Here is a 14,891-nt window from a genome sequence, read left to right on the forward strand (position 1 = left end):
GCACATACAGCATGTACAGGCACAGCGAAGGAGCACAGCACACATGCAGTGTGTTCATGCACCCATGTGGTTTTCTGTGTGTTCCTACAGGAGGGAATGAGGGTGTTGAAGAGGGTATTCCCCAGCCCAACATGCAGGTGCATGTGCCTGGTGCATTTGGGTTCCTCCAGGCGTACCAGGCATGTCATTGCTATACATGGAGGGAGTCCTTGAGCTGTGGCTGCACAGCCCAGAGCTTTTCTATTTTAAGTCCCCATCGTGCCCTGGCAGGGGGATGCTCACATTCCCCAAGAGTAAATGCTGTCAGAAAAATAAATCAGTGTCTGGGCTGGCATGGCCAGGGCAGGCATTGCATGAGGCGCTCTGCGACTGCTCTGCTGCCTGGTGTCTCCCTGGGCCTCGAGCCGGCCTGCAGGAACCAGGAGAGGAGCCGGTTTCCTTATCACCTCCCCACACTCGCCCTCCGTCCCTCTCCCCTGTGGCTCACCGGCTCAGCCAGCCGGCCCCCAGGTCAGGCAGGGCCTTGGCAGCAGTGCGGGGGGAAGCTCACATTGTGGCTGCCCACTGTGGGCTTGGCTGGAGGAGAAAGCAAGGATTTCCTGGCCTGGAGCAAGTCCTTCCCGTCTCCTCCCAGCGGCAGAGTGCTTTCGGGGCTGAGGGGAGGCCGTTCCTGCTGGGCTTTGTACTGGGAGCCAGCGGCTGCCCCAGTGCAGCGCTGCCATTAAGCAAAGGGTTACGGGAAGGGCTGGGCTGCCGGCAGGCCCTGGCGATCTGGGACCGGCAGAGCCAGTGGGGCAGCAGGCAGGGGCTCCAAACGCAGAGCTGGAGGAGGAGATGTGGGGACAGGCACGTCAGCTGGGCAAGCACAGCCCCTGCCAGGCTCTGGTCCCTGGCAGCCTCTCACTGGGCTGAGAACTACAGGTTCCCAAACGTGAAAACCCCTCCAAACCACCACCCCGACACAGCACAGCTCCCAAACGCCGCAGTAAGACTGACACCAGTCCCTCCACAAATCACCCAGACACCTGAAAGGGGCCAGTTTGGACAATGCCATCCTCCCCAAAATCTCACCCACCCTGCCAGCTCTCTCCTACCCAAGCAATGTCTGAGGCTGGCGCAGAGGAAACCTTCATCCCTTCTCGCCGTAACAGCATCACACCACTGAGGCTGGGACGCTCCAGGGGCTTGCGCGTCCTTGCTGGGGAGATGCAATGGGAGAGAGCGGCTGCGCAGGACACTGCAGCTCAGCTCACTACACACACCCATCCTTAGGGCCAACCAGGTGCCTCATGCAGCACTGTGGCATTGCACAGAGATGCACCCTCGGGTGAAAGCCCGACCTGGGAACAGCAATAATCCTTCCGGCCCAGCGCCCATGGGCTGTTCCTGGCTGTGGAAATTGTGTCCAGGTGCTGTTCACGTGCAGCTCCCTGCTCAGAGCCTAACAGGAACTAACAACCCAGGGTATCTTCTGAGGCTGAATACTCACTCACATGCTGAGGAGACCGGGAAAACTGGCTGTAAGAGCCCCAGCTGGGGACACCTGGTACGGCACTTGCCGCTCACATGCGCAGCCAGAGTTTTTCCTCCTCAAATTTCAGTTCCTCCTCTGAGCAAAGAAAGCATTTCCTGCAAATGAGCAAGGCAAGCCAAGACTTGGGTTAGCTGTTGACATTCATGTTCAAACAGGGTCCCTGCACACATTGGTTTTGGTTTTTGTTGCAAAGAGCTGAACTCAACAATGCCGTTGCTTCACGCTTCCGGTATATTGAAACCACATGGAGAACTTATGCATAGGCTACACCTGGCTACATTTTTTAGGACAAGTGGCTGATTTCCTGTTATTTTTTCATGAATGAAAGTTAATGTCGCAGGGACAGTCTCAGCAGGAGGGGAAGAAGGGCTGCCCCCCATGTCCTGACCTGGAGCACCCAGGGCACTTTGCCATCATTTGTTGCCCTGCCCTGGGGAAGGACTTAGGAGATGGCACTGTACTGCCTGGTACGAAGAAGGGAAGATCTTCTCATGGGGAATAGGAGAAGCCTGAGCCCTCGCCATGCAGCAGCACCCTGCTCCCAGCTAAGCCCTTGGCTCCAGTTCTCTCCCAGCGGACGTCTGTTTTCTGTCCTGCTGTCTGCTTGTTCCCCTTGGTTCAAACAGTCCCCGTTTGTTTGGCTCTCGCTGCCGGCAGGAGCTGGGACCGTGTGCCTGGGCTGCCTGTGCACAACAGCTCCTTGTTCCCTGCCTCTTGCTGGCCTTCCTCCCTCCTTGCTCACCCCTCCTTGGCTTTAGCAACTATCCCAATTAGGGGTGCCCCTCTCCTTGCTCTCCACCTCTCTGGCTGCACTGCAGGCCCTTGGCCCTCCTGTCCCACAGAAGCCACGCTGGCTGCAGAACAGCACTGCCTTGTGCCGGGGGCCACCTCCCAGGCCACTGACAGTTGGGCAGCTGCAAGACAGCTACCTGCTCCCAGAGTACGACTTGGGGGTCGGAAACAGTTGGGTTGTCCAGCAATGGAGGTGTATGGAGACCCGTGCTGGATCCAAGGGTCTAGGGGTTTCTTTGAAACTCATTAGAGGCTGGAAGAGGGTGAACAAGTTGTGTTTTGGACCTGCAGCTCCCCAGCTGGCTGTCGTGGTCCACCTAGGTCCACCTTTGCTTCTCCAAGTCTCCTCATGCCTTCGGGCCGCCCCACCATGGCTGCACAGCCGTGTGGGAGCAGGTGAGCGCTGAGCGTGGGCGCTGCAAGTGCATTTCCTGCGAGCTTCAAGTCGCGCTGCAGCACCGTCACCTTCCTCCCACAGCCACCAGCTTCTCAAAAGCCCCGGGCGGGTGGTTGAAGTTTCCACTCACGGAAGGAGGCCAGGGCTGCCACACAGGCTGCTGTGGGAAGCGAACTTTCTGAGCCACAGTGCTATGCAGCATTTCCCAGCAGGGTGGTGTTTCTGGGGCCACCTTCTCCTCTTCCCTCCTGAATCTATGGAGAAGCCAGGACACAATCCTGGGCTGTCCTGGAGATGTGCCAGCAGGTACAAGCAGGATCATTCCCATCTGCCCTAACAGCTCAGGGTACTGCTAAGAGCCACAGCTGCTGAGGACTGACACCATTCATTACCTGGATCCTAGCTGTGGCATGCACAGCCACCCACATATCAGAAGTCCGGGGCAAGCATGGATCCATACATGCTCTGTATCCCTGCTAATTAGCATGGTCCTCAGCCATGGGGGAAGAAGCAAGGCTGGTCCACACTGCGGTTTCTCCCCCCGCAGCATTGCAGTGCTGCAGCGCAACGGCAGTGTGGGCTGGCTCTGCCCTCAGCCTCTGCGAGCAGCCAGCCAGGATCCTATCCAGTGCTCTGCCAACAGGACTGCGCTGCGGTCATGCCGGGACACGGCTATTTTGGTGCGGGCATCACCATGAGGGGCAGGTGATGTGGCGGCAGCAGTGCCTGCAGCTCCCGGGATGGCTCCAAGTGCCTCGTCTTGCTGACAGAAGCCCTGGGCTCCTGGGATTTGATCTTTACCACTCGAGCCAGCCTGTCTGCTTCCATTTGCGTCTGTTGTGTTTCAGAGGGAGCGCAAGCACCGGGCACACACAGCATCCTGCCTGGCAGCTCCGTGCTGGCACGCTGACAGCTGCTGGGCAGGCAGAAGGGCCCACAGCTTCTGCCTTTGGTGCTGAGCCTTCTCCACAACTCTCCAGGCCCCAGATCCCTGTGCGTAAGTCAGGGTCCTTCAATAACCCCTCAATGGTGTCTGTAGAGAGCAGCAGCGCCAGAACCTGGTTAAGCCCAGTAGGCAGGGGGTCCCCCAGCAAGCTGTGATTTTGGCTGTGAGATGCCAAAGGTGCCTGTCGAGAGGCTGGAGCCATCCTCCTCCCAGAGGAGAGCCAACGGGTGGGCTGGATGGGGCTTCATGCTTCCTTGCTAGGGGACTGCCCTTGTCCTCGAGCATGCACACCTAGCAATACCTTCTTCCCCAGCACTGATGCTACTAAGACCATGACCTGCTCTGTGGAGCAGCCTGAGGACAGTGTCCATGCCAGGTACTCAGCACAGCTTTCCTTCCCTTCCAAGCTCTGTTAGTGCCCCCAGCAGACAGGGATTTAGCTCATGGTGGTACAAGTCTCTCTGGATACCTCTGTCCTGCCCCAAGGACACAATGCAGCCCTGGCACCTCAGTGGGTCCTCCAGCAGTCTGAGCATGTCAGGGTCCCCTTCCTGGCTGGGGCACTGAATAGAAAGACCTCACATCCCCACACCATCAGAGCCTGCAGCAGGGATGGAGCTAGCTCCAAAGTGACTACCTGCTTCCTACCTCAGCTTACACAAGAGCACCAGGCTGGAGTGACTTTCTCATTCCTGAGAATCCTTCCCAGACAAGTCACTGGACAAGGGGGCCTCTCTAGAGGGAGCAGCTTCAAGAGAAGGGCCACAGGGGTCGAGAGGAAGTGTTACACAGTATTGTGATTCAGGTGGGCCTCAGCTCATCTCCATCTCAGCAAGGCCAAAGAAACTCAGCCCACCGTTTCACCAAGGAATGAGAGCCCTAGACCTTGGTGATGAGCCCTGAATTAGATACACAGAGGTCAGGCTTGGGTACCATGTCAACCTGACGGGAATAGGAACAGGACCAATGCCATCAGCAGGCTTGGAAACAGCAGCCCTGGTGGTGTGGTTGAGAAAGGAGGGGAAGAGCCCCAGGGCTTGCTGCCAAGAGCTCTGCAGCCACAGCCAGGGCTGGATTTCCAGCTCCCCGGTGAGCTGAGCTGCGTTAACAGGCCAGCTCTGGCTTTGCAAGTGCTTTCTGGGCAGATGCATCCCAGCCCTGCTAAGTAGTGGCAGCCCCGCAGGAGACATGGGCTGCATGCAGGCAGTGGGCAGGCAGCAGCTGGCTTGCCAGCAGCCACCCTGCCTGCCCACTCTGCCCTGGTGCCCCCACAGCCTCGGAGAGGCCACCTGCATGCTCCAGCCCATGCAGTGACCAAGGGCAGCATGGGCAGCAGCCCACTCGTGAGGGCTTGCTCACCGGCATTTGGCCTGGCCTGGGAGCAGGGACACAGCCAGTCTTTCTCCCAGGGTGTGCCGCCCTCCTTCTCCCCGAGCATCTTGCTCCCCGGCCCTTGGGACTACTCGCTGCCCTGATGATACCAGCCGAGACCTTGGAGGATCAAAGAAGTGAGGGAGAGGAAAGAGGCTGTGGATCTGCCTGAGGCCCAGGCCTGTCAGCCCTAGGGGGGAGCCTCCCCAGCAGCATGTGACTGCCTATATAGCTGGTATAACACACACGGTCACTGTCACACCAGAAACAACCCCCTCCCACAGTCCCCCACCAGAGACCCTGCATGGCTTCAAGCTTTCAATCAAGGTGATGCCAGGGAATTAGCCAACTCCCACATTTCCCAGGCTCACTCATCCCTCTGTCCATGCATCCCCTCATCTCCTCCATGTAATAACCTTTCTCCAGGTTTGTGAGCCATCACTCTCTCCCCAGCCAAGCCCCTGTTTGAAGCTCTCCCTGCTGCCTGCTGCACGCTCAGAGCAACCAGCAGCTCAGATCAGCCATGCTTAAGCCACAGCAAAGGAGCAAGTGCTTCTGCAGGCATGCGTGCAGGAGCATGCCTCACCGTTGCCGCTCTGTGGACCTGGGTGGGCAGGAAGCCACCACCACGCAGGAGGGCGCAGCCCAGCCAGACAGGCAAGGCTGGCTCCAGCAAACATCAAGTGAGAGCCACGTGGGGGAGCAGCTCCTGGCCAAGCAACCACACAGCTCCCCAGGAGCTTAGGGGCACCTTTAGAAAATAAAACCCCAGCTTTCTGAGGGCCATCACTGACAGATAAACCCAAATTGATCTAGGACTATAACCACTGTCCCCTATTTAAGAACATCAGTTGTACAAGCTGACAGCAGAAACTATACCAGGAGACCAGGTAGGCTCTTTCCAGCTGCTGGTAGCCAGGACCAGGGAAGGAAGAGCAAGCTCCAGGTCCCACTGTGAAACCTTAGAAAGCCGTGTTCAGATAGTAGGATCACCCCATCTGCAGGCACAGCCAAGGCCTCCTGTGTGGGGATGCCTTCAGGGCAAGGGATTGCACCAGCCCCGTTCCAGAGCTGACCAGGGCTCAGTGGGGTCCTGTCTAGTGCATTAGGAGATGTTTTCACTGATCCTGAAAAAGCTGGAATTCCACGGGGGTATACAGAAGCTCCAAAACAAAATTGCTGCTTCGGTGCTCAGCTGCTCTTTAGAGCTGTACCCCATCTAACACAGTCCTTCAGCCATTGGGAGAGATGTGCAGGAGCTTGGGCAGATCTCTAACTGGTGCCAGAACCACCTTGTGCTTGGCTGTGCCAGGGAGCAAGCCCATCCAAAATTACGTTAGGACCCTGCTGAGCTGCTGACAGGCATCTCGAAGGCACACTCAGCCAGCATGCCGCCTCCTTCTCCATGACCCAGTTTGAGTCTCACGGCTACATCCAGTTGAGCAGTGCTGTCAGGTTACAAGCTCAGCCAGCACTGAGCTCTCCGAGGGAGCCAGTAAAGCAAACACTAAATGTCACTGCAATTGCAAGGAGTCTGCCTCAGTGTCAGCGTCCCCGGTGCCAGAGATGCTCCACCAGCTCTGCAGCCACCAAACCCAGCAAAAGAGGGCAAGGAAGAATTGCCATATCCCCACTCTAATACATGCTCTGGCTTCATGTGAGCCTGAAATCCCTCAGGCGCTAATAAACCCAGCTTCAGCTAGGCTGGATTTGAAGGGGAAAGGTTTCTGTTCCATTTCTTCTAGGTGCTTTTCTAAAGGACATGAATCTGCCTTGCTTCCTCTTACCCCTAAAATGCAAGACTAGGTCATGTGGCCAGCTTCTCTTTCAGCCTCCTCAGCCAGCAGCCCTTAGGAAGCTCCAGGTTTCCCCAACAGTCCCTATAATCACAGCAGGATGGGGAGCGAGCTTCTGATGTGCTACTACTTGGTCACAGGGAAGATGTGAAAACCTCTTTGCCTTCAGAGTCCACATGAAGCTTTACGCACATGGGGTTGGGGCAGATGCAGCCTCCAACTGAAGAAGGGGGCTCCAAGGAGAGCCGGGGGACCCTGCTTGTATCTGTGCAGCCACGTTTCTAGTACTCCTGGAGGAAGCTGTCTTCTGAGCACAGAAACACCTTGCTCAGGCCTGCAGAGTCTGTGCTGCATGGAGCAACACCCACCACTGCCTCTGGGTCTCAAACGTCTGCTTACCCCATGCAGTATCGCTTACCCCAGTGCACACCCTGAGAAGGCAGCTCAGGCACAGCCCTGCAGGGATTGTGGATGGTCCCACTCCCATAGTGGAGTCCAAGCCCCAGCTCAAAGCATGACCAACCTTTTTCCTCACGGCCTTGTGCAGTGGAGTTCTGAGTATCTCCAAGGTCAGATATCCCACCGTCTTGCTGGGCCCTGGTCCAGTGTTTGACCTTCACTGTGAAAAAGGTTTTCCCTATACATAGTTGGAGTTTCCCATGTCCCAGCTTTTGGCCATTGCCTCTCATCCTTTCAGTGTGCCCATCTGAGAAGAGTCTGTCTCTCTCTTCTTTCTTTCTTCCCATGAGATAACTGTGGAGAACAACATGATCTCCCCCAAGCCTTCTTTTCTGATGACATAAAAAATCCAGCCCTCTGGGCAGGGATGTGGCAGGGAGGGGAATGAAGGTCACCACTTTTGAGGAGATAGGAGACTGTGTTTCTGGCCCTGCTGCCATGCTCCTTTGCCCCCTCACTCTCTCTGCAACCTCCTCCTCCCTCCTATCCTACAGTTGAAGGACAGAGATCTTCGGGGTGCTCTCCCCCTGCTGGGTGAGGTGCAATACCAGCAAGGTGGGGTCTCACTTCATGTCAAGAGCTCCCAGAAGAGGCCACAGTATTAACCACTGAAAAGAGTTAGCAACAAAAATAATGATTAGACCCCTTTGGATCACTTCAGAGCTTTAGGAATATCCATAACCTTCAAGCTAGCCAAACCATGAACTCTGTAAGTCTTTCATGCCATTAAGTATATAATTTGTATAATCTCAAGAAAGAGCAAGACTCATATGTGGTAGTTTGCTGGTAGAGCATGTAATAGTCAAAGGCTTTGGACCACTTTGCAGACCTTCTGAGCACCATCTTTCTCACAGCGGAGTCTCTGTAGAGAGCTGTAAACCTAGAAACAACCACTTTCAAACCATGGAAAATGCTTTAGGACTGTACTGCCAGTGCTTAAATGGCTAGCTCCTGACCATCATCAACACACACACACACACCTGTGCTGCTTCATAACTGCAGCCAGAGCAGAAAAAACTGGCTTGCAACAAAAAATTCTGATAGTTTTTTGGTATTTTTTTTAATAGCTTTTCTCCTTTAAAACTGTGTTTACTCTGCCTGGGCTAGCTGCACTTCCCAGGAGCTGCAGACAACTTCTGCAACTGTTTTGGTAGAGCCGGGCGAAAATGCATGCCAGGCACACAGCATGAGAGCTGCCAGGCTTTCCATTTATGAACGCATTCCCTGCACGTCCCCACTGTTTGTTGGTGTCTCTGCGCACTGTCAAGGCTGGGAGCATGTGAGCAAAGCTGGAGCCTGCAGCCCTGTGCCCTGATGGAGGCCATTCCACAGAGCTCAACCCCCAGCCTCTTTGGAGCTGCCCTGCCTGCCCCGCTCTGAGCAAGATCGCACCTTTGGCTGCTAACGGCGTGGCATTGCCTGGTTGAGTGCCCCATCAACTACGCCTGGAGGGACTCTAACCTGGGAGGGTGGTGACCATGGCACCTGATGTCCCCTCCTTGTCCCCTGAGCACCAATGCTCTACACAGAGCAGGAGGAGGAGGAGAGAAAGTACTGAGGGGATGGAGCATGGCATGTGAAAAGACTTAACACAGGGCATGACTACAAAATTCGAGTCTCCCCCAGTGACGAGGATGAGTGCCAGGCTGGGTTCACTCTCCCAGTGCCACAGAGTGGAGCAGTCACTGGTACTAGTGCCTGGTCCATTACAGACCTGTTGATTAAAGCTGCTCTCTGTAAAGCTGAAGATGAGCTCATATTTTTGTAGGTGAATTATCTGTGCGACAAGTGATTCACCAGCAGAAAACAAGATCATTGCAAGAAATAGACTGGATTTTTGAAAGAGCTGTTGATGTTGCACAGGACGCGGTCAAACAAACTCCTTAACAAGAGCAGTAAGCAGTAAATAAAAGAGGCATGAGTCATTGTAGAGGCACCCAGACGCAGGGAGAACAAAGAGCAATGCCCAGGTGTGTGCCTGGTAAATGGGGTCCAGAAGAGCTTGAGAAGAAGGCTTCTGTGATGCCAGGTTTAGCATTCATGGAGCTGTTGGCTAACTCAGGTTTAATGAAAAGCAGTCAAAGATATGGACGTGATCACAGGCCAGGGGTCAGTGCCAAGCAATGGAGAATTACCATCCTGTTAGAGCCACAAAGATTACAAATCCAAAAGTGTAATAAAATCCTGAATGTGTGGCTGGAGGACCAAGCTGATGACGACTGATGTAGATGATGAAGAAGAAACTTCGGATCAAATTATCTTCTGGCATAACTGTTCATCTTGGTGGAGTTACGCCAGCAGAGAAACTGGCCAGCATTAGTATGTCTCTCAATACATTTGTAAAGCGAAGGCTGAGAAACGATTGATCTGTGACACTGGAAACAAATGAGTTTCCAGAGAGAAACTGTAGTCAAATGCAGGGCAATCACAGCAATCCTGTACCAGGGAACAACCACCACTGGATTTTAAAAAGTGAAAGTTAGTGTGTCTAGGTGGCATGAAACAAACTGACTGACAAAGCTGCTTTTGTGTGTCTGTCCAAGTAGAGCTTGAAACAGCACAACAGGAATTGCAAGTATACTTGACCTAAGGAGCTCTCTCCAAATCCAGGGGGCCTGCTGGAAAGGTCACCAAAAAAGGTAAAATAATTCAGTGATGTTTATAATACCCAGAAATGCATAATATATCACATGAACAGAGAGCTCAGAAGACACACTTAGAATATTCCCATGCAGCATAAAGATGCATGTTTTTGATAACACATGCAGCAGATGGACTTGTGTGTATGGTGAAATTAGATGGTATAACCAGGGACCAGGTAGCAGGAGGAAGAGCATGGCCATACATAAAGCCAACAGGTTAGAGATGGCTAGAAGGGCTAGGATTTGTGTAAGGACCTCACATGGAAGTGCAGCTTCCTGAGCTCAGCTTAAGAGTAAGTGTCCAGGTTTTGAATGACAAAATTATTTTCAGTTTGGAATGGAGACCAGAGAGCCCAACTTGCAATCAGGCACAAGTAACTCTCAAAGATCTGCTGTTCTGGGGCAAAAATAGCTAAGAAAAGGAAGCCTGGAGGAGTTCTGTAAGTCTTGTTCAGTGCTCACTTGTTAAAATTAGAGGAAAACTGAAGGTGTCAGTCAGCGGAAACTTGGGGCAAAAGTCTCCCTTGCAGAAGACATAACAAGCAGCACTTGCTCCCAAGGACCACCTCAAGCCTAATACAAGAAAAGGAAGTGCCAGGACTTGGCTCAGGCTGTAAACTTCTTTGCAAGTAAATGAATAGGTAGACAGTGACCATGAAACTTTGAAAGCTGCAGCACAGAAACAATTGTCTGTAGTTAATTAAGACTGCAGGGTTGAATTGCTGCAGGTAAGAGACCAATTTTGTGCTAAGTCGCTGGCTAGCAATACTAAGCAGGTGAGTGAGAAATGCTCCCTCACTCACAGTGGCATAGAGACTCTTGAGAGCATAAGAGAGGGGCCCAAACAGTGCCGCTTTGCCATATAGGAGCACTGCCTGGACGGGGAGGAATCCAGCGTGACATCCATCAAGCACAGGAAGCAGAGGACGACAGAGCTATTGGGACAACATGAGGATGCCCTGCACCTTGGCACGAATACATTCTCGTTCAGCAGAAAAGACTCCTGATATCACTTATGATTATTTTTAAATAGAGCTGTTGCTTAACTCACTGAATAGTAGTGTAATAACACAGTGTAGCTAGGTCAGCATGGGGATGCCATATGAATTAATAACAGAAAATGGCTCACAATCGCTTACTTCCTGCAATTTCCTTTGCTCTGTGAGTTCAAGCATAACATACCAGTTCATGCTTGCTGCATCCAAAAGTGTTAGCAGGAAAGTAAGCAAAAAATGGCATAGAGAAGATAGGGAAGATTAAGGGAATCCCTATTTAGCACTATTAGGGTGCGAGAAAGCACGCACCTCATGCTGATTTTGGCATGTACTCAGATCAAAGAATTATGCTTAGAAGGACTAGAAGCAAAGTCACCACAAAATCTCTTATCCAGCAAAAAAACTAGAAAATTAAAACTACAACCACTAACACTGTCAACAGGAGAGCACTGATTTCCAAACAGAGGCAGCTGGGAGGTGAAGCAAAATGATTCCAAACCACACAAACAGGCTCAATGTGGCCGAGCCCAAGCATTTGTTTGACCAAGGTGTGCTTGGTTGTCTCCTCCAAGTCAGACATCTATTGGGGGATGAGTCCCTTCCCTATACGGTCAGCAGAGGAAGAAGCCCCTCCAGACAACAGTTCATCCTGTGCTAAGATAAAGTCTATGGGATGCGTAAAGCGTGATGCAGCTGAGCGTTCCTCTGGCCTGACAGTAGGGATACAAACCCCGTCTTGAAACACATGAGGCTCCAGCTTCTGTACCTCTCCCGGGGCTCAAGGAGCTATGGGAAAGTGATGGTGTAAAAGCAAGTTGTGACTGTGTGGTCATAGAGTGGATCCAGGCCAGAGATCCCTGCAACGCCTCCAGATAGACCCCTTATTGTAGGGGGAATTGTGCGGCTGAGCCATGGCCGGGGCTTCGCTGCAGCGAGGGGTGGAGGGCCAATGAGCAGGGCCCAAGCACAGTACCCTTTGCCCACCATAAATAAATGTAAGGCAGGGGGAAGGGGATCCAAATCCAGTCAGACTGATTCTAGGGGATAACTGACCAAAGGGAAGGAGGAGTATAAAGAGCTCCAGGGTGCCCGAGGGAGACAGGAGCAGAGAAACCCCAGCAGCACCTGAAGGAGCCTGGAGAGCTGCCCACCAGAGCCCTGCTGCAGCCAGGGTGGCATGGGAGACTGCAGCGTTTGCGTGTGTATTCTCCTGGGTCACCGCTGCTGGCGGAGTTTGGCTGTGACCACTGGGTTTGAGTGTGGCTGCTGTTGAGGCCACTCTGAGCTGGGCGAAACCGGGAGCTCCTCATAGGGCAGGATACTCATGCCAGCCACCTTCTCGGGGCGTCCCCCAGCCGGAGACACCTGCAGCGGGGAACAGGGACCCACTGGGGCACCGGGGAGTGATGCGGGGTGTCCCCCACCTGCCAGCTCATGTCCGCCTGCGCCAGGAAGGGGATCAAAACGTCACAAGCGCAGCAAAGCATGATGTTTCCTCAGCGTGGCCGGGCTCTCCAGGGACCCAACAGCACTGCTGCTCCCCGGGCAGTGGTGTGAGCCCCACATGCACGCCAGGTGCCCCAAATCCCTCGCAGATCAGTGGGACCTGTGCCCTGGTCCCTGCTCCCTGGAGCTCGGGGGGGATCGGGATGCTCAGTCGGGTTTTCAGCAACAGGGAAGCCCCTCTGCTCCAGGGCTGGGGCAGCCGTGGGTCCCAGCTGCCTCCCAGGGTCTCTCCGAACTGGGTTCCAGGGGTTGGTGGGCCATGGGGTGCAGGAGGGGTCACGGCTCCGGTTTGGCAACCGGGACAGGGAGGGGAGGCTGCTCCCGGCGCTGCGGCTTTCACCGCCGGTGCTGCTCGCGGGTGGCCTCCCTCTCGGCCGCCACATGCCGGGCTTTCTCCCTGGGCCCCGAGCGACGTGGCCTCGGGGTGGCCGGGCCCCCTCTTGCCCCCATCCTGCTCCCCACGGAGCCATTTCCAGCAGCGTTGGCTGCTGAGTCACCGCAGGCCCCTCCGAAACACCCCACTGGGCCCCGGGCTGCGCGGTGCGGGGGGGGGGGGGGGGGGCCGGCCGGGCACCCTGACGGGCAGGAGGCCGCGGGGGCGTCTTTGGGGAGGCTCGGGGCCTCCGCCGGGGAGGCTCGGGGGGCCTCGCTGCGGCGCGCGCATGGCGGAGCCGGCGCGAGGGGGAGGAAGGAAGCGGCGCCCGCAGCGTGCGCTGCGCGCGCCCAGGGCTGCAGCCGGCCGGCCAGCGGCGGGCGACGGGCCCCCCTCGGCCCCAGCGGGGCCCCAGGCGCCCGGAGGGAGCCCCGCCGCCGTGGGAAGGCCCCGGCTGATGAATGAAGAGGGGGAGGGCGCCGGCGCGGGACGTAGGGCACTGCGGCCCGCCGGGCTCCGCGCGCTGCTGATTGAGAGAAATGTGAGCCGGCTGCATCACTGCAGTACCCACTGCAGACGCGGAGCGAGGCAGCGAGAGCGCGCAGCGCACCAGCAGCTCCTCGGCGCGCAGCATCCCGGCTGAGTGGCGGCCAGAGAGCAGCCCCCGCCGCCAGTCGGCCCCCGGCGGGGAAGAAGCGGAGGGCGGCTGCCTCCACGAGCCGCCAGGGCGGCACAAAAGCAGCCTCCGGCCCCGGGGTGTCCTGGAGGAAAGGGCGAAGGAGCCGCCAGCAAGGGAGAGCATCCAGCCAGGCCGCCTCTCCCAGGCGGCCCTGCACCTGCTGCGCTGCTGAGGAGCTCATCCTTGCGGAGACGAGCGCGGCGGAGGAGCCTGCAGCCTCCTGCGTGCTGCCGGGAGCCCCGCAGCCTGCAGATACCCCGTGCCGGGAGTGTTGCATCAGCTCTTATCTGGGCGAGCGCGATTCTGCGGCGCGCCGGGCAGCGCGGGGGCACCGGCTTGCCTAGCGCGGGCAGCAGCAGTGGAGGCAGCGCAGGAGCCGCGGCCCCCGCCGGAGGAGGTTGCCCGCTAGCGTTGCAGCCCCTGGGGGGGGAGCAAGTCACATCACGGGGACCGGAGATGCAGGCACAGGCGGCAGCGCGGAAGCTGGCTTCCTGACAGCACCATCGTCGGCGTTACCTGGCGGGTTTGAAAGCCTGCTCGCCCCGAGGCACCCCGGACATCTGGCCTCTGCGGAGCATCTGGAGCAGCCGGAGCTGGAGAGGAGCCTGGCTCGGCCAGTGCTGCCTGTGTGCCCTGCTGCTCAGGGATAATCTCCCTGCGGGGTTTACAGCCGAGGAAGCCGCCTGAGACGGAGGTGGGGGGGGGGCCGCGGGAAGCCGGACTGGACGGGCGGCCCAGTGGCGAGGTCTGGGGAGGCTGTGGAGACCTGCCAGCATCCCCAGGGAGCCAGGACTTTGCACAGGCAGCGCCAGGCCGGCATCGCTCCGCCTTTCAGATAACCTTTAGCAACTCAGGCCTCCAAGCCCCTGCCGGGGACAGACAGGGACTCCGGGGGCTAAGCCAGGGGCGCAGCGACACCGGGATCCTCTGCCCATGGCACGGCGGTCCAGCACTGCAGCCCAACGCAGGTAACCGCTGGTAGGGACTGTCCTTTCAGCCTGCCCGCCGGGGAGGCATTGCCCACCAGGCACACGCGCGCGGGCGTGCGGATGTGAGTGCGTGCACAGCTGGGCCGTGAGTGCGCCAGCGCTGCGTGGGGCAGGGGGGCGAGCGTTGCGTGGGGATGCGCGTGCCAGCGCGGCCGGGGTGTGCACATCCACGGGGATTGCAGCGGGGCACCGCGTGCGCCGGCGGGAAGGTCCTGACCGGGTGTCTGTGCATGCACGTCGGGGTGGGTGCCGCGCGTGGCAGGAGGGCTGCGTTGCCTGGTGAGAACGTGGGGTACGGCAGGGGCGTTGTGCAAGGGCTGTGCACGGAGGCGTGTGCCAGCACAGGGGCTGCGGATCAGGGTGCAGGGTGCTGCCCGCCCGCGTGCATTGCCGTGCCGGTGCCCATCGGCTG

The sequence above is a fragment of the Apteryx mantelli genome, chromosome 21 (genome assembly GCF_036417845.1).
Source record: "Apteryx mantelli isolate bAptMan1 chromosome 21, bAptMan1.hap1, whole genome shotgun sequence".
NCBI lineage: Eukaryota > Metazoa > Chordata > Aves > Apterygiformes > Apterygidae > Apteryx > Apteryx mantelli.